The sequence below is a fragment of the Crocodylus porosus genome, unplaced genomic scaffold (genome assembly GCF_001723895.1).
Source record: "Crocodylus porosus isolate Cpor-Errol unplaced genomic scaffold, CroPor_comp1, whole genome shotgun sequence".
NCBI lineage: Eukaryota > Metazoa > Chordata > Crocodylia > Crocodylidae > Crocodylus > Crocodylus porosus.
The window spans coordinates 5,552,785-5,572,312 of record NW_017728940.1 but is presented as its reverse complement, the minus strand read 5'-3'; the positions used below and the strand labels follow the sequence as shown (position 1 = coordinate 5,572,312).

General features: G+C 47.0%; 1 protein-coding gene across 1 annotated transcript in view; it reads right to left on the bottom strand.

The window, feature by feature from the left end:
- The window catches only part of HIVEP3 (human immunodeficiency virus type I enhancer binding protein 3), a 192,899-nt gene that overhangs the window by 9,509 nt on the left and 163,862 nt on the right, over positions 1-19,528 (bottom strand). The window lies entirely within an intron of this gene.

Sequence of the window (19,528 nt, the reverse complement as noted above, 5' to 3'; positions counted from 1 at the left end):
ACACACACACACACACACACACACACACACACACACACACACACACACACACACACACACAGACAGACAGAATATAAGTCAATTTAAATTTAAGGGCTTAAAGGAGCTCTGAGTGGACTAGACAAAAAAAGGGCACAACTACTGTCCAGGCTATAATCTTTGTGTCTTGACGCCTGCAACTTGACACCCTCCCCATTTGTCCCTTCAAAACATTACTGCTAAGATCGTCTTTCCAGCTCATTAACCTCACATACAGGGAAGATCCAGAGGGGATGTGAGGTGCAGTTGCACCCCTTTTCCACTGTGTAGTACGTTGGGATGCATAGGGTCTTGTCACATGGGACACTTAGTACATGTTAAATCTGTGTGGTATTAAAGTTAAAATATGTTCTGAGCAGTTGCACGGTAACAATCTCTAATATGCAAAGCTCGATGATTGTTGGACCCGGCCTTGGCCACATGCCAGAGTCCTGAACTGGCTCTGGTGCGGTGCCAGGGTGGGACCTACAATCAGCTGATTTTTGGTCCAATCCTTAAAACCCTCTGGGGTTTTCAGATACCCAGTTTTCAACTTGATCCTGGAGCAATCTGACAATCGAAAGATTAGAAGAACATAAAAGCATAAGAACTACCATTTAGTGGGTCAAACCATAGGTCCAGCTTGCCCAGTAGCCTGTGTCACACACTGGCAGAGTAGATCCTGAAAGGGAGAGTGAACTGGCTATGATCAGGGTATTTTCCACTTGCCTTTCTTACTTGCAGCCTCCAGCATTTAAGGGCTGGGAAATTCTGATTCAGAAGCTGTACCCCAAACTCAATAGCTACTGATGCTCCTTTCCTCCACAAATTTTTTCAGTCCATTTTTGAATCTGGCTAATCTGTCAGCTTTCACAAAATCTGGTGGCAGTGAGTTCCACACTTTAATTACGTGCGGTGTGAAAAAGAATTTCCTTTTGTTAGTTTTAAATTTGCTACCTACTAGTTTCATTTTGTAATTCTTGGTTATTGTATTGTGTGAGAGAGTAAATAATACACCCCAATTTACTTTCTTTTTGTCATTTAGTATTTTGCAAACCCTTATCATGCTCCTTCCCCTCCCCCCTGCTGCCCCAACCATCTCTTTTCTAAACTGAATAGGCCTAGCCTCTTCCGCCGCTGCTCACATGGAAGCCCCTCCATACTGCTAACCATCCAGGTTGCCCTTCTCTGGAGCTTTTCTAGGTCTCCTAGATCCTTTTTGTGGCGTGGGGATCAGAGCTGGGTACAGTAATCAAGGTGTGGATGCACCATGGATTTATCAAAGGGCATAATGATACTTTCCATTTTGTTTACAAATCCCTAACATTTTGTCTGCCTTTTTGATGGCTGCTGAGCACTAAGCTGATGTTTTTAGCAAATTGCCCAAAATGACACCCAGATCTCTTTCCTGTGTGGTAACAGCTAATGTAGAGCCCATCATAGTGTAGGTATTGTTTGGGTTATTTTTGCCCATGTGCATCACTTTATACTTAGCTACACTGAAATTCACCTGCCATTTAATTGCCCACTCACTCAATTGTGCCAGATCCTTCTGTAGCTCCTCATAGTCTGCCTTGGTCTTTACTACCTTGAATAATTTTGTACCTGCAAGAAGGGCCAAGGCCCCTGGGGAGAGCAGCTGGCTGCTGCACAAAGCAGAGGCAGCTACTGCAACAAAGGAGGGCAGGCTGGCCATCAGGCCCAAGTGGAAATCCCTGCATGGAAACCACAGGAAAGGAAGGGGTGAGGCTTTGGGGTACACACGCCCCAGGCCTGAGGCTGAGCAAGCAGTCTGTCCCTGCTTCCTGCAGGGAGAGGAGTCATGCAGGGGGAGGGTAGACACTACAAAGGGCAGACAGTGAAGTCAGTTTACCCTGGGGTCGGGGACTCTGAAGGCTGAAGGCTGGCCCAGAGTGCAGGAGAAAGAGGCCAGGGGCCCAGAGTGCACAGGGGCAGGGGCCAGGGGCCCAGATCATGCAAGGGCAAGACAAAGCTGGGGCCTAGGAGCCAAGGTCCAGGGCAATGGACCTGGGCTGAGGGGGACAGCCAGAATAAAACAGCCAAGGCTGGGAAGGCTGAGGCCCAGACAGAAGTTCAAGGCTTGAAGTCTGAGAGCTGTGTTGGGGCCAGGGCACCCCCTCCAGCAAACATGGAATAACATTTGCAAGGCATGGCATGGCTCCAGGGAAAGAAGGAGACCACAAATACAGGCACAAGGCAACTGGTGCTTTGAGGCACTGATAGGGACAGAAGGCTATAACATAATGCCCAAGGGGTACCAGCCAGGCAAGGTGAACAAGAGCTCACTTGGGGACCCTGGGGCAGCGTCCCTTAACAGCACAATACATCCAGCAAGGTGTGACAGACAAGGAAAAGGGAGGGCACCCCAAGGAGATGGAATGGGAAGGCAGGAGCCACGTGGCCACCAGGGGTGGTATGGCCACCACTGGGGTGTGGTCCTGGTGCAGTGTCATCTGCAAATTTGGCCACCCTCCTACTCACCACCCTTTCCAGGCCATTTATGAATATGTTAAACAGCAGTGGTCCCAACACAGATCCACGGGGGACCCCACTATTTACTTCTTTCCATCCTGAAAACTTACCATTTATATTAACTCTTTGCTTTCTATCTTTGAGACAATTTCTAATCCATGAGTGGATGTTCCCTGTAATTGTGTGACTACCTAACTTTGTTAAGACCCTCTGATGGGGGATCCTGTCAAAGGCTTTTAAGAAGTCCATATATACTATGCCAACTGGATCACACTGAGCCAACTGCTTACTGACACCCTCAGAGTACTCTAGTAGCTTGGTGAGGCATGATTTCCCATTGACAAAACTGTGTTGATTCCTCCCCACAATGTTCATCCATGTGCAGAACAATTCTTTTTTTTTAATATTGTTTCCCCTACATCCTCTCTAGAGTCTTTTTAAAATATGGGCGTGAGATTGGCAACCCTCCAGTCCTTTGGTACTGAGGCTGTTTTTAGTGATGGGTTGTATACTACGATTAGAAGTTCAGCGGTTTCTGATCTGAGCTCCTTCAGGACCCTAGGGTGAATGTCATCAGGTCCTGGTGATTTGCTACTGTTTAGGTTATTGATTGCCTCTACAACCTCATCTACAGAGACCCCAATTTGGGTCAGCTCCACTGACTTGTCCCTAGAGAGGAGGGATCTGTTGGGGGAATCTCCCAAATATCTTCCACAGTGAAAACATGCAAAAAATGGCAATATCACCATCATCCTTTAGCCCCCCTTTAACACCCTGATACTCCAAAGGCCCAACTGATTCCCTGGCAGGTCCACGGTTTCTAGTATACTTAAAGACATTTCTACTGTTACTTTTGTGTCTCTAGCAAGTTTCTCCTCAAATTCTCTCTTACCATGTCTTATTGCAGTTTTACATTTGATTTGCCAGTGTTTAGGCTCTTCTTTATTTTCCTCTTTAGGATCTGACTTACACCTTTTGAAAGATACCTTTTTTCTGCTTACTGCCTCTTCAACTCTGCGTCTCAGTAACACTTACACTTTGTGCCAAATCCTGTGCGCTATTTAGGACTAGGTCAGGAATGACTTTTCCTCTTGTAGATTCCAGAACTAACTGCTCAAGAAGTTTGGTCTCTGCATCCCAACTTGATGCTAGATTCACCCAGTCTATCTGTGGACAGCTGAAGCCCCCATTATTACTATGTTTTCTGCTGTCACGGCCTCTCTCAACCTCGTTAGCATTTCTAGCTCACTTCTGCTGTCCCAGTCTCAGGGCTGATAGTATACCCGCAAACATACTTATTTTTTTAATTGACACCTGGGATTTCTACCCATAAAGATTCCATGGTACCTCTCCTATCAGTTGAAAAATCAACCCTATTTGATTCAATCCAGACTTTGATGTAGAATGCTACTGTATACTTTTCCTATAATAATACTCCTGTATAATTTGTATCCTGGTATTATAGCATCCATAATCCACTTTCTTCATTCTACCAAGTTTCAGAGATACCTATTACATCAATACCATTATTTACTGCTAAGCATCCCGGTTTCCCCACCTTTGATCTTAGACTTCTAGCATTAATATAAAAGCATATGTACTTTTTATTGTTTCCTGGCTGGGTACTTCTCTGTGAACTTTTATGCATTAAAGGTATTTTCTTGTATTTCTCTTCACCCTGTTCTTATCCTCAAGGATCCAGGATCCTTCCTCCTAATGTGTGGCTTTCCTCATCCCATTGGAGGCTTGATACAGTAGAAGGGTCCCTGACTGATGTCATCATTGCTTACATTATATCCATGGAATAGTCTGGCAATAATCAAACACATGTTACTAAATATGATTTGGAGATACTCCTTGTACAACAGATGGTAGCTCTGCTAGGATACAAGCGTGCTAGCACATGCTTTACTGCTTCAACATGAGGTCAATTGTGTTTTAAGTGCATTTAACATGTACTGGGCACGCCTAAATGTGATGCTGCATAGCTCATGGCTACAGCAATGTAGCGTCAGCAGGCACAAACTGTGATACCGCTGCTACGTCACCATAGTGATGAGCTACCTCATTATACTGCATTGCTATGGTAACATAGCATCTAAAAATAACTGTGCCACCAGGACGGTGCAGTAGTGACTGTTACTGCGCCGTCATTTAGTACTTCCAAAAGCAAGTACTAAATGATGATGCAGTAACAATTGTGCCATGGGGGGGCACGTGTAGATACACACATTAAGCGTAATGCGTGACATGGTCCATACTGGTGGCTTCATCTCCCTGCAGCAGTGGATCCCTGGGTCCCCTGCAGAAGCTGCGTGGGAATTGAGCTTAGACCGTGGGAGGCATGTAGGCGAGGCACAGCTGGAGCCCCTTAGCTGGTGGCAGACACCTAGGAAGAAGGAAGCAAGTGCAGGAAGGGAGGACTTGCAAACTGTCCTGTGGGTGGGGACAGCCCCAAGTGGGGATGTGGAGAGCCCCAGGACCACTCATGCTCTCCTCCAGCAGGGGACTGTGGGGAGTAGATAGTGGAGTGACATCCCCTGCTTTTGACCAAGACAAAACCATCCTGCAGCACCCCTGTACTCTGCCCCACCACTCCTGCCCATGCCTGGAGGGTAGGTACACATGGATGTACTCAGGCTGTGCAGTCCAAATTTCCTTGGCCTGGGGTCTGGGTGTTGCAGAATAGTGAGAGTAGTAGCTCATACTTTATATTTTATAGTCCGTGCCTTTGGCTGAGCCCTCCTGGAACAATGGCCAGTTTGGAGAGTGGCTCTGTGGCCAAGGCACCAGATGATCTGGCAGGAGGAAAGAGGGAGGGAGAGGTGCTGGGCTATGGAGGGTGCAGGCTTTGGGCACCTGTGTGGAGGGTCTGGGACAGTGGGAGACACAGGGACTTCCAACTCCAGCCAGAGTACCAGGCCATCCCTGGTGGAACAGCTCGAGATGGAGGCAGCCATGGCATGGATCAAGATTGCTGGTGGGGGGCGCTGAAAGCTAGACAGTTTACAGTTACCTCTGTGGTACCATTCACACCTATATACCCCCTCCTTTCAAAATCCTAGATCCACCTATGCTCACAACCCCATCTTTTCAGATCCCTATGGTGGTTCCCCATCTCCACTGCTTCAGATCCACATTTCTTCTCTTTATCTTTAAGATAGTTATGAAGAAGCCCCATTTTACCTCCATGCCCTAATATTTTTGCCAAACATGTTCTCTGGCATGAGCAGCTGACAACTGATAAGCAGAAGATAAGCTACCTCCTTTATTTAGCCTACTATCACCCTTCTCCTCACTGCCATTTGTTTCACATGTTGGGTTTGTCATATCTAGAGGTGGCTGACATTTCTCTTCCAAATTTTGATAGAATTTCAGATTTCCCAATAAGAAAGCAGAAATTCTCAAAAAAGGCCTGTGTATTCCCACGCAATCTCTCACCATCTCCCCCTCCATACCACTACCAACACTTTTTTGTGGTTGAGATTTTTGGGTGTAGGGGCTTTTCCTGTATATCTGCAGAAGGCCTAGCACAATTAGTGCAGTAATCATTACTGGTAGAGGATTATTTAAAAAACAGTCTACAGGTTGAAAACACCTAATCTTTATCTTCTGCTTTAACTAAAATCTGCCAGCTTGTTGCTGTGTACCCAGGTTTTGCACTATGTCCAGTAAATCGCTGCTGCATTCTAGGCTAAGCATTTCCTCACCCCTCCCTACATGATGGGAGTACAACATGCTTGCAGAAAGTGTAAGCTGTATTCGGTGATGCCTGGAGGGAACAGCCACTGGGTGTCACTAAAGCTCAACACGAATGCACCTAAGCCAGCAGTGGCTTAGTCATTAAAAGTTCATGCTCTTGAAGGGGGCTATTTGAATATCAGCATTACTGGTTCCTCAGCCTCTCTGGCAGGCTGCATGAAGAAAATTAGCATGCTGTTGCTCACATATTTGCTAAACAACTTTGGTAGGTGAGTTCCTTCTCCATAGTCACTGCCTAGTGATTTCAGACACCTGCATGAAGTGCAGTGACTCAGTTCAGCATTCCTGGCCTGCTTTTCCACTAGGTCAGATTAGGACACCCTGTTTCTCACCTGATGAACACCACATTCACTGAATATAGCTTTTCATTTAATGCTGCCACCCATCAACACATCAGAGCAACAGGAAAACAAAACAGAGCTAAATGTAAGGCTGGATCGTTCCTGCCTGCAGGAGACGGGGTGTTTTGTCAGAGCTGGATGTGGCCACACAGCAAGAAGCCTCCCTGCTCCATGGAGAAAAATAACCTAATTCAGTTGATTCTGAGTCAGGGAGTCTTACTATTTGCTCACAAATATTCAGTGGGTGTCAAACACTGGGGTACAGTGGTGTGTATTTTAGTAAATATGATAATATCGCAAAAAAATCATACTGAGAAGTGCATTCTTTAAAAAGTATGGTAGTATTAGAGTGATGCTGTAGCCATAATGGTACATGAATTATGAGAGAGGCAGGAGTGGTGCAAGGATTTTTGCCACCCCAGGCAAACGAAATGTTGTCACCCTCTCTTGTGATGTACCTGGGACCTGGCAAAAGTGAGCACAGGAGACAGCCCCATAGTGGCAGCTTATCCGTGCTGTAGCTGCCCTGTTTGCTTCTGCACATACCCAGGTTCCTAAGGCAGCTCCCAGTGAGCATGTGTGTGGTGCCTGTGCACTGTTTTTGCCTCCCCTTCAATTTTCCTCCCTACCTGTGCTACCTGGTCAGTAATCTGGTCCTGGCAAAAGGCAAGGATTTCTTAGGGTGATATCTTTTATTGGACCTACTGTATGGTCAACATTCTTCATCAGGCCTGAGAAATAAAAGCTAGCACAGCATAGTCTATGACTTTTACTGCTTGGACCTGATGAAGAATGTCTTGGCATGAGAAAGCTTGTCTGACTATCACAATTATGCAGTTGGCCTAATAAAAGGTATCTCCCTAATGAACCCAAATCCTTGTTCAAAAAGTTTCAGCTGTCTAACCAGAAAGCTTAACGATGATCATTTGACTTACATGACTAGTCACACAAGATATGCACTGACTAGTTTAAATGAACAGCTTGTAACCAACAGGATGACTATTACAGAGTTAATCCTTAGGAGTACCAGTTGTGTTAGGAATCAATGGGGGAATTATGTGCAAACTCCCGAAGGCGTTCATAAAAGGTAGTATTATAAATGAATAGTTCAACCAGTTCTAGTAAGAACCACATGAACTTCCTGCACTGAAAAGAAATCCATTCTGCAACCAGATCAGCAAGTTAATCACTTCATCTGCGGGAAGCTTTGTTATGGGGCAAAGCTTAAAACAGAAAAATGATGATAGCCAAGATGTGTCTCTGCTCATTAGCTTCCAATGGTTGTGAATCTTCACTCTATGCCATTTAGTTTCTTGGTCCTGAAAGCACAATAGATAGGCACAGACAGAAACAACAGCAAGGTCAGCATTTCAAAGCTGGAGTAACTCTAATCCATTCCCACATGGGAAGTAGTTTGGATTTGCTACACAGGGAACATTTCAACAAGTGGGACCTGGGACAGCCCCGCATGTATTTTACTGTGTCCTGCTGACATGTTCCTACTGTGTAGAAAAAAGCTTAAAGCTCAGCCAAGGGCCACGGCTTTTCATAACAGAAATCTGATTCACTGAGGGCCTTGGCACAAGTTCAATTTGTGCCATTCCAAATTCATTTGCAGTATTCCAAAGTGCAGGCAGACGCATGTTCAAACCATTTGCGATGTTGCAATTGTGAGCAAAAAGTCAGAACATGTTTCCCTTTTAGCTGAGGTTTATCTCAAGAGGGTGATACCTTTTACAGTAACATAGAACATGTGTGCGCTCCACAGAGATAACGCTACCCTCCAGCATCTCAGAAGGTACCATTCCTCAACTGCATTCACTGCATAGGGGCAAAAATTAACACTTAAAAGACCCAACAAGCCATGAACTGGCCCATGTTGATCAAAAGGACTTGGATTCTATCCAGGGAAAGAGCAAGGTGGGGCCCTGCCACCACCAATCTGGCTCCTCAAGTCTCAAGTTAGCCCCTCTGAGCCCTCCAGCCCCCCTGAGACTCAATTTCTCCCTGAGTGCTCCATCCCCACCATGCCTGCATCCCTGGTAAACCTGCCAGCCCACTATGCCTCAGTTTCCCCCAGGAGCCAGGGGTGTGGGCGGTGTCAGCCAGGCAGGCAATTAACACTTTCCTCCACACTATGCTCAGAAATCAACCCAGAGAGGTGTGCTAAAACATCTGCTCAGTATCCCTCCAGTGGTGTAGTACGAGCAGTGCAGGCTCAAAAATATGAACATGTGCCTGCTCCTGTTACCTCCCGAAGGTACAAATGTAGAATGGCACCAACTGAACAGGTGCCAAGGCCCTGAATTAAGTGAGATGGAGAAAGAGCAAAGGAGAAAGAGGAGGAGATGAGAAAAAGCAGATGAAAAAGGAAATGGGAACAGGAGGAGGGATATTCATGAAAATGTTTCTGATTAGTGACACCAATCAGCGGATTTCACAGAAATATGAGCTTGGCTCTGCACTCTGTGGACACATCTACACAAGACATTTACTGCAGAGCTGCCTAATTAACTCTGCAGTAAAGTTTTAACATTTACATGTGTGGCCCCATTAGGTCGCAGGGAACTAATTAACTTCACCACAGGTTAGAACTTGTAATACAAGTACTATCATACAGCTAAGTTACTTAGTTTGCAGCAATGCACATACAGGCACCGATGGGGTTGGTTGGGGCATGAGGGTACTTCAGTGTGGGGGCTGCTTGCTGGCTAGCCTCGCACTGGAGCACCCTTGTGCCCCAGCCAGGTGCTCCACAGCACACCGGGTTGGGTCAGAGCAGCCCTGGGCTGGCAGGCTGATCCCCAGGGTCCCTTGCCACCTGGGGATGCTCCAACCCAGCTCAGTGTGCTGCAGTTCTAGGTGCACATTCAAACGCAGCACCCAGGAACAATAAACTTCAATATGCACTGGATCTACTGCTCTGTGCAAATAGCACATGCAGCACCCTCTTATGCCAGTCTTATGCTAGTGTTACTCAATTGAATTCCAGGTAAAATGAAGGTAAATGAGTAAAGGATCATGCTCAGATCTTCCTTTTATAGTAATGGGAAAAAGTTCCCTTCTCTTGCCACATAAGCCTAAATAAAACCATCAGGTAAAATACATCTTACATTGAAAAATAAAATAATCCAGGTCATTTTAGGAACTAGTGCCCTCCTGGCACCCACTTTCAAGAAAGTTCAGGGGGCTCTTCCTCATGTAAGCTTGTTGCACTTGGAAGTGCTTGTCTGGAATGGGAAGAGCCCACGGAACATCTCTCCTGATCTCTTCCTCACACGGGAATGAATATAATCCAGGGGCAGGCAATTATTTCAGGCAGAGGGCCGCTTACTGAGTTTTGGCAAGCCATCAAGGGCCGGATGACGGGCAGCCAGGGGCAGTTTAATATTAATTTTCTAAATTTTATAGGGGCCCCATGGGCCGCATTTTGCCCACTTCTGATAAAATCTCTGATTACACATGGCAAGACTCTTCTGATTTACTGCCCTGCCAGCAAGAGAATCTATGTGATAGGAAATTCAGGATCTGGGGTGGAGCTATGATCCTTGATTTCTCCTTAAGGCAGATATTAATCACCTTCTGCATCCTTCTTCCATCTCTCCATTTTTTCCCCCCATTTATGCACCTATATACTCCCCGAAGACAAAAGACGGGGCTTAACTTCCTAGCTTTTTGTATGGATAACTATCTTGGAATCTACTTAGCACTTTTGAGCACTGGGCCTCTTTAGCTGTGATGCAGAATGCTTTAACCTTGGGCAAAAAGACCTGTAGCTGTTTGCTATTACTGTAATAAAGAAAAGCGGGGTGAGGGCACCTTTGCACGTTCTTTCCCTTCTGGACAGTCCCCTTCATACAAGCACAAATAGTCTTCCTCAATGTAAAGAAATGGGAACTGGATATTTTTTGCAATTCTAAAATTACCCAGATTGCTTGCATAATGCAATAAACCCCAGACACCTAAATACATTCCAGCATGCAGCAGTGCTGCCAATATCAACAGCTGAAGAAGGACTCCATTCTGAAAGCTAATGGATTCCTACCCCTATACTCTACTGAATTTAGGTAGGTCCTTTCCTTTACTGGGTTTAGCAGGTGTCCAAGTGTTCATTCCCAAATTGGAAGGGAGAAATGATTTAATGGTTAGAGAAAAAGCCTCCTAACAGAAACACACTCTAGCTTTCTCTGCTGACCATTCTCCCAGGTGACCCATGGGTGAAAGACAGATTTTTAGCAGGTTTTTTTTTTTTTTAATGCTATTTTTTTTAAATGAGACGAAAAGCTTAGACAAACATAGCCTTCTCGTCTGCTTAGTATGTCCCTTTTCGCAAGCAAAATACCCCTGTCAGCTTACAGCCTTGAATGGCTTTAGAACCGCTCACAGGCTGTGAGGCTCACAATGCTTTACTATTAACCCTGTGTGAATGCAGGAATGAATGACTGAATGAAATAATTAATGAAAGCATTCCCTTGATTGTTTGAATTGAGCCCTTGCAGCGTATACTTATCTGTAGCATAAATAGGATTTCTGATTTACAAGTTTTCAAAAGCTGTGCCCCACTAATATGATTCATTAGTTCTCATTTACTATAATAGAAACATTTTAAATAATATTTGAGCTTTCTGGTGTGTTGTGCAACCCAAATTTCGATAGCAACTATCCCCTTTCGCTACATAGCTTTGATCTGAATAAGACTAGCTTACAGGTAATATAACAGCAGGGAGAGATTTTAAGATGCCATCAGCTAATCAATTATTTTAAGTGAGTTAAACTAAAGGAGGCCTCCCGCAACCTGACACTAGAGCAGACTTCTGCTGGCTGACACTTTTCCCCAGTGACTGTTGCTGGTAAATCCCTGATTAGGTTTTTTTTCTCTAGGCATTCTCCCCACTCTTCCCTTTGCCTCTCTCTGCCTCCTTCCTTCTCCCCCCCACCCCCCAAAAAAATTTACAGCAACACCCCTGCCAAATAAAGAATGAAACTGCATGATAGAAAGGCTGCTTTTCAAGAATATGACAAAAGTTGAAAGCATGGTCACATTTAAAAGAGCGAAAACCATCCCCTTAGGCAACGTGACCTGCACTGGCACCAAAGGGATAAAACACCATTGTGCTTCCTCTGCTGATAGACCACCTCTTGGTACAAGGGAGAACAATGTACTTCCTTCATTAGAACGAATAGGCCTGTGTTACACTTTAAACCACATGAACAAACATCATAAGATTTCTTAAAACAATTCTCCAGGGAAAATCATCCATGTGGGGTTATTGAAATGCTCTCTTCCACCAATCCTCCACTATTTATCTACCTGGATGCTGGTCTCCTATGACCGAGATAATGGGAAATCCCTGGGTAATTGAGTCGTGTGTGTGTACAGGAAGATGGATTCTGAATCCTCTTACCCTGGTGTAAATCTGCTGAAGTTAGTGCAGGTAGTCGTGTAATTGGGATCCAATCTGGCCCTAGAACACGGAGGGAGCACTGGCAGAGAAGCAAAATGCATTCAGCGTGAGTCAAGTAGCCAGGAACCATTAATCCCAGTTAAGAGGCTTACTCTGTGTTTGACACTGGGTAGATCATGTACTCACCTACTTTCAGGATCATTTCAAACCTTAATTCACTAAAGTGTGTGCAGCACTTTGAAGACAGAAAGCAGTGATCTACAGGGCAAGATATTTCATGTGTGGCGGGCCAGTAGGGGGTGCTCCTGGTTTGAGCCGCCCACCTCCCTGTGCCCGCCCACCTTCCAGGCTCCAAATGCCTCCCTAGGGGTGCCTCACGTCCGGCCAACCCCTTTCCTGAAGCACACTCACTAGCCTGGGGGTAACGTAGCTGCCACCACCCCGAGAAGGGACTCACTCTCGGCCCTGTGTCCTCAGGGAAACACAGGCCTAAAGTCCTATGGGTACTCGACCCAGTACAGGCACTTGGAGCACTTCCCCAAGTCAGGGGACAAAAAGTAAAGTCTCCCTTAGTCTGCAGACCTAAGGGGTCTCTTAGGCATAATTCAGACCCACTCCTCAATAAGTCTCCCGCACCGGTCACAAAGGAGAACTTTATTGGTTACAGGGGTAGGGTGAAAATAGGGTACAAGATTGAGCAATATCCTAGAAATCCTAAAGAGCAAACAGTCTGGCTGAGGTAGCCTTTTGATCATGCATCTGAGTTACTGCCACCTAGCTCTCTAATCAGATCTCGAGTAGCTTACGGACAAGCATCTTCCAAAGGCAGGTGAAATTTCCCTTTGGAGGCAGGCCGTTTCTAGCTCGTGAGTTTTGAGAGAGAGAGCCATTTCAGATAGTAAAGCTCTTCTGAGTCCCTTGCATGGCTGCTGCTCCCGCCTCCTGGGCAGTCTTAACTTATATAGCCCCTGTGGCCTCATTCACCTGGTCCAGTGGAGGCCAGCTGTGGTTGGCTGTTGGCCAACCAATTTGAAATACATCACTAGTTGCCGGGCAGACTCCAGCCCACCAGGTAGATGCCCCTCACCCAGGTAGGTGATACCAATCACGTAGGCAGAGGGAGCAGGTTTCCCTCCTCCCTCAGGAATGTAGCCAGCTCAGGTTACCTAAAGAGACGGGGTAAGGGTGTGTCTCCTCTGCTGGGCTCATCCTAATCAAATGGTCACAGTGCAGAGATTTAATCACATTGTCACAGGGCAGAGATTTTGGGGAGAAACCAAGGTGGCTTTCTGCCACATCAGGCACTAAGATTTTGCCACCTGAAGACATCTTTATGCTGAAATAAAATCCACCACCTCCACATAAAAAGAAAATGATAGCAATGTAGTGTCCTCAGTGCCAGTGTGAAAATGTGCGTTGGGCCATTGGTGCTACAACAGCTTCATGATCCTTCAAGATGGAATGGGCTTCATTCTGCTTTATAAAACACCCTGGGGGGACTGACAGACTCTAGCTAGTGACTCTGAATACACTGGCCCAGAGCTGTATTTAATGGAATTGTCACCTAACAGAAAAACTTCAGCACACATCCCTGCAAGAGTTAAAATTCACATGTTGTCTTTGTGATGAGTGGGTTCCCTGGGAGGTTCTATTTCTTGACCCTTAAATAGCTCCTATTTTGGGTAAAGTGCCAGCCAGGGCCCAGGCCCTGTGGTTTGACAATAACCACAGCAATGGTCAGACGACCTTTCTGCAAACTTAAATTCCGTTGGTTTTGTGGAAGTAAGTTAGTAAACTAGCTATCTCTTTCAGAGTATCTTGGGAAAGGCATCTAGTTATTATGGGGATTGGTATTCTATAAATAGATGGATAGACAAATGTGAGGCCAAGCTTTGTCTCCTTTTCATGCTTTCTTGCAGCATAATTTTCAGCTTGCTGTACATGATTCTGAATTTACGAATAATATTGGAGGGAAACAAGCTGAGAAGCAAGAACATTTCTGGTAGCTACGGGTCCTCAGAGGGTTGGGTTTGGTTAGTTGCTGGCATTGCTCAGGTCTTTGCAAACGATTTGTCACTGGCAAGAAAACAGATGGACTGTCTAGATCAAGGACTCCCAGGACAGATCAATGGCACCTGATCACAGCAACATTCAAGTATTACCCACCACAGGATGACGGGAGAAACGGGAGGGGGCAAAAAGGGGAGTTGGCTCCATGATATGCTTGAACTGGATGTACTGCAATGTATGAAGTAATGAAGGAACATACGCATTGAGATGGCAGGAGTTACCAATACCTACCTGCTTTCAAAGGAGAACTTTAGCTTGTGGATTCATAAGAAGTACATTAAATACAACAGCTGTCTATCCTGCACTTTAAACCATGTGTGATGGGTTCAGTGGGACATGCCTTTCACAAAGCAGGAGAAGATACAGACTGCAAGGCTGCCGTCAGAGAACAAATACCATTTCTACTACAGGCTTGTGGACAAATTTGCCTACTGCCTGCAAAATGGGAAGTAGGCACTACTTCCCATGCCCCAGAAGCCCCTTACTCCCCTTCCAGGTAACGGTTTTGATGTCTCTGGGGAACTCAGTGTGAAGTCAGCGCTGAGTTAACGATTGATTGGTTCATAGCAATGTCTCCAGAATTTAATCTGTTGACAACTGCTTTAACTCCGTCCAGTTTTGGGCTCCACAATTCAAAAAGGATGTGGAGAAGCTTGAGAGAGTCCAGAGGAGAGCCACGCGCATGATCTGAGGTCAGGAAAACAGATCTTACGATGACAGGCTGAGAGCCATGGGACTCTTTAGCCTGGAAAAGCGCAGGCTCAGGGGTGATCTGATGGCCACCTATAAGTTTATCAGGGGTGACCACCAGGATCTGGGGGAACGTCTGTTCACCAGAGCGCCCCAAGGGATGACGAGGTCGAACGGTCACAAACTCCTGCAAGACCGTTTCAGGCTGGACATAAGGAAGAATTTCTTTACTGTCCGAGCCCCCAAGGTCTGGAACAGTCTGCCAGCGGAGGTGGTTCAAGCACCTACACTGAACACCTTCAAGAGTAAATTGGATGCTTATCTTGCTGGGATCCTATGACCCCAGCTGACTTCCTGCCCTTTGGGCAGGGGGCTGGACTCGATGATCTCCCGAGGTCCCTTCCAGCCCTAATGTCTATGAAATCTATGAAATCTTATAAAAACGAAAGTGGCACCATGTGTTTTATGAGGTTCATGTTAATCCATGGTCAGCAAACGCTTGTGGGCTGTGAGAAGCAGAGTCCCAATGACAGGGAAATCTGTGTTGGGGTAGGACAGGTGAACTAAGGGGGGGGAAGGGAATGCATACTGAGAAATGGTTGCAAGAGCTGCTTTAGTAAAGCAGGCTGATTGGTAGCAGCAGGAAGAGATCTGTGGTGGCACATCAGGACAGGAAAACAATGTGAATGGAGAACGTCATGCTCAGCTATAACACTAGACTGAAGTACTGTTATCTACTCTAGAACAAAACCTCCCCATGAAGAGAAATAGGTCTGATCTTAGAGCTTCTTTCCCTCTGCAGTATAGATATTTTTTATTATAGATGACCATCACAAACTTCCACAAGGAGTTTGAGAGATCTCCTGTCCCTAAAACCTTTTCCCTATTCAATCCTGCACTGAAGTATCAACCCCAAATTCTACGGACATCACTATAGGGAACAGAACAATAATCACAGCAGTATCTAACTACTCCTGTGGTGCTAGTAATCTAACCCTCAGCAGCTGTCAGAGTTTAATCTCCAATAAGATGAGTAAAATATCCTCCTTTAGCTCCAATGGCTAAGGGCCTTGTTACATGTTATGCTGTGAGCCACACAAATGTTGACCAATTTACTGCTAGCTTGGCGTTTGGAGCAGTCACACCTTTAATCTAGAAACCTTCTCTGACTGTCCCCCACCTGCACAGCTGTGACTGGCCACTAGAGGCCTTCTGAGCAGAGAAGTCCCTTCCAGCCCTACCGCTCTATGATTCTGTAGGCGTCTAACGCTGAGACTGGGAGGGCAAGTGCTTAGTTCCCCTGGGCTAGCAAGGGGAGGCTGAGGCTGTGCTTGCTACAGGGTGGGTGGGAGCAGATGGAGGTAAAAACCAAAGCAACTCCCATGAAACCAAATTAGCAGCTGGCCCTTGGGACCATTTCCATGGGGCTAAGACTTGGCATGGTCTACACTTAGGGGCCTCGTGCTCCCAGGCCAGCCAGGACAGCTGAGCTGCTCCAAGCTCCCCTTCGAGATGGCTGTCCCTGTGATCTGGATCTGAAGCTGGTCTGTAGTTCATTGGCAGGCAGCTGTGTCCACTCCAGTGTGAAGGGAGAGAAGGAAGGAGGGAAGAGGGAGCATTGCAGTGGCAGAAGGACTGGCCAAGGTGTGCCAGCTCCCCCACAAGTTGCCTTCACTCTGTAGCTTGGAGCAGTATCGCTTCCATGTCCACGCAGGCAGCAGCAGGGTCCTGTGTCTGCAGCCCAGATACACCTGCAGGCACCCTGTCCCAGAGCAGAGGCTTCTTGGCAGCAAGCTGTCCCCCAGCCTGCAGCAGGCACTAGTAGCTCTCACTGTGCTACATCTGAATCAGGTCATGGAGCAGAGCATTGCTGGAGCTGTGGGACCGGAGCCTGGGGTTTGCCAGAGCCTGGCTGGGTCTGGGGGCTTTCTAGGGCTGGTCATGCTCTCATCCAGTCCCCAGGGGCTGGCAGGGAGGGAGTGAAGGGGACACAGGATCCAGCAGTGGCTTCCTGCCCAGACTGGCTCAGCGCTAGTGGGGAAAGGTGCCCCAGGATACCAGTCCTGGAACTGGAGGGTGGAGACTGGGAGAAATAGAAAAGCTGCAGCTCCAGCCCCTGGGCAGTTCCACTAAGCAGCTGGAGGTGTGAGAGCCCACGGAGAATGGTGGAGTGACAACGGCATCATCCTAGGATACCGGAGGGCTTCAACTTGCGTGGCACGTCTGTGGAGAGGTGGCTGCCTGCTAATGGAACAGGAGCTGGGCTGTGCAAATCACAGATTATCCTGCCCTAGAGTGACCTAACTATGTGTTGCATAACAAGTGCTTAAAACTACTTTAAGGTGTTAATGTGCAGACAGTCCAGGGATTAAGAGCTCCAGGAACCACTCAAACTTACCATGTAACAAGCCCCTAAGTTTATACCAGGCTTCCTCTAGGGCCTTGTTACACCTTCTATTCTAAGCTGCACAAATGTTAATCAGCTTAGTGGAGCAATCACATCTTAAGGCGGAAAACCAACTTGGCTGTCCCCCACTTACACAGCTGTGACTTGCCACTACAGGCTTGGTGAGCACTGGCAAGAGTAGGAGCTAGGTGCAGGGCTAGGACCTGCACACGGCTCCAGGCAGAGGTGGTACCCCATGGGAATTGGGATGCTGGTTGAAAGCATCCTTGGCAATCCCAGGTGATGCCAGGATCTGACTCATGCAGGGGCAGGGCACTGGGGGCTAAGAAGGGGTTGCTAGCCCTGGTGGGAGACCACATGCTCAGGGCAGGAGTGGGGGCTGGGGAACCTCTTCAGCCCAGATCCATCCTGGACTACTCCCCACAACTGCGGCAACAGCCCCCACCTTGGGGATCGTCTCCCAGCCAAATCCTGCCTGGCTACAACACTACAACAGCCAGCCCTCCTCCTCAGCCAGCAGCCCCCTCCCCAGTACACCTCAACCCCCTGCTCCAGGGGGGGGATACCTGGGGGGGGGGGGGCACTCTATGCCTGTGCCCTTGCCCTGAGGGAAGGGGGTGCCTGGCATAGGGCATGGTACAGAGGGAAGAGATGGAGGGAGAGAGCCTCTGAGCAAGGGTGTGGGAGGGTGCACATGGGGGGGCTGGGATCTGGAGATCCCTAGATCCCTCTGAGATCTCAAGGAAATCCCCCAGGTCCCTTGGAAACCTCCAGATCCCCAGATCCCTAGGAGATCCCTGTAGGCCCCCAGATCTCTCTGCTGCCAGGCCCCAGCCAAGACCTCTGGTGCAGGGTCATATGGCTGTAGGTTAAAATATGGAACCTGAGACAGGGGCAGGTGCAGGCAGGCCCACCCAGCCTGGATGTGCCCCCAGAAGAGCTCCAGAAGCCACCTAGAATTAAACTGCAACAAGGCCCTTCGTTCCTTTAGCTCCCTATTGGAGATTTTTCTTACCACATCCTTAACATTTGTGATTCAGCCACAACCCAGCAGCCTTCTGATTGCAGCACCTTTCCCTGATGCCACCTACCCCCATGGAAATGAGATCTGGTTGCCTGGGATGATTTCAGTGACATTCAGCAGTAGGCACTTCAAGCCAGGACACAACTGTTACACCAAAAGAAGCATCTGAAGTTTAGTGCGAAAATGAGAAGCTCCTGAAATGATAAGCTCTTTGAGAGGATCTCTGCGTGTGGGTGTGTGTGTGTGGGGGGGGGGAGGATTGAGCACATGAGTGAAGCTAAATGTGTAATTTTAAACACACTTAAGAAATGACAGAAGCAAGAAATTTAAATGCCTGCTTCTCTGTTGAGATGTCTTGGGCATTGACTGTGCACTCTAGATTCACACCTGGAAAAGTTCTTCTACATGCACGTTGGTACACCCCCTGCCATTAGTGGATCACTCATTGCCATACCACTCACCCCTGCCTCCCCTGACTTTGAAAAGACCACTCTCACGTTGGAGATGCATGTGGAGACTGGAGAGGCCCAGTAGGAGGTTGACAACATGACCTAGGGATATATATTATTCTGCCTAGAGAAATATGATAAAGCTCCAAGAGTATTTTGGGAACAGCTACAGGCAAACCAAAAGAGCCATACTGCCATAGGTCTATCAGGTGCTGCAGCAAATGTGAATCTTGGGAGCCTGCATATTTGATAATGGGTCATACATTTTCTACAGGAGAAAAATATGTGTGCCACAGGAAACAAAATGGGCAGATTCCTGCAAAGGAACCCTTGTAGACACGTCCTGTGTTGAGGTGACCTACCAACAGAAGAAAGATCTGGAACATTAACTACTAATATATTATCTTATATTTTAATACTGCATCTCATCCCACGCTCACAGGCAATATTCTCAGGAGTCCCTTCACTAGGAGGAAAGCAGCACTTGAAAACAGGAAGATGCTGTTATCTGGAAAATCATCAGAAGTTTATAAATGTCTGGGAAGGAAGATGTTTGTTATACGTCTCTCCCCAAAACTGAATGTGTAGCACCAAAGTGCCTTGTTATGTCGTTATGATTGACATCGTCCAGCAATGCCTAAGAGCCCAGTATTGAGACTGTAGATCAGAACTAAGAAAGAAAATTGGAAGCACTGTATTGCATCAGAGGGCCGACTAATCCAGCATCCTATGTATGACTGTTACCAGCAATAGATTCTACCACCAAAGGCAGTATGCAGATATGTAATAATCTAGAGCATCGCAAAGTTCTTCTAGAGCAACACTTCAGCTGAATGTTACGGTCAGCAAATAGCCCCTTCCTGCACTGC